The sequence below is a fragment of the Montipora foliosa genome, chromosome 10 (genome assembly GCF_036669935.1).
Source record: "Montipora foliosa isolate CH-2021 chromosome 10, ASM3666993v2, whole genome shotgun sequence".
Classification (NCBI taxonomy): Eukaryota; Metazoa; Cnidaria; class Anthozoa; order Scleractinia; family Acroporidae; genus Montipora; species Montipora foliosa.
The window spans coordinates 14,579,017-14,579,260 of NC_090878.1; positions in this window are offsets into that span (position 1 = coordinate 14,579,017).

A 244-nucleotide genomic window follows, 5' to 3' on the forward strand; every position below is an offset into this window, starting at 1 on the left:
TTACTCACCCAGTTTACATTGCGCGTCCACTTTACTTCAGTCCCCCAAAACTCTGAATTCTGTGACCGGGTAAAGTAATCTCAGGGGCACCCAACGAGAATATAGTTCAAAACCATTTAACATAGCATTGTTAAACGTATTTTAGTCTTTAAACGGTAGATATAGCCATATTTTTATCCCCTAAAAATTTTCCATCTGTTCGGATTCCCTAGCTGAAAGTCTAATGATCCGAAAATTATAGGGA